Below are 344 nucleotides of genomic sequence, written 5' to 3'. Positions count from 1 at the left end.
GGGGGGGGGGGGTGCTGGCCGGCCCGCGGGGACGGGTTACCTTTCCGGTGCAGGCCCAGCTCCCCGCCCCGCTCCCCTGCTGGCCAGACTGGCAACATAAGTGCTCAGATCCCACCGCGTGGATGAAACAGCGAGGCTGCCGGGCGGGGTGAGTTGTCTGTGTCACAGGGCCGTGCGTGGCTGGAAGGCAGACGCTCAGAAGTCTTCAAGGCAGGAGTTCTTGCCCTGTACCCCAACTGCTCTGAGACAGGGAAGGAGCAGCATCCCTGTGGGCCTCAGCCTGGGGGAGCTGCGGAGCAAGGGGTGCCGCGCTGCGTCCTGAGGGTTGATGCAGAACACAGGGT

This window comes from Chinchilla lanigera, unplaced genomic scaffold, assembly GCF_000276665.1.
Source record: "Chinchilla lanigera isolate Chin_1 unplaced genomic scaffold, ChiLan1.0 scaffold00052, whole genome shotgun sequence".
Lineage (NCBI taxonomy): Eukaryota > Metazoa > Chordata > Mammalia > Rodentia > Chinchillidae > Chinchilla > Chinchilla lanigera.
The sequence above is the reverse complement of the archived record's forward strand: the minus strand, read 5'-3'. Positions refer to the sequence as shown.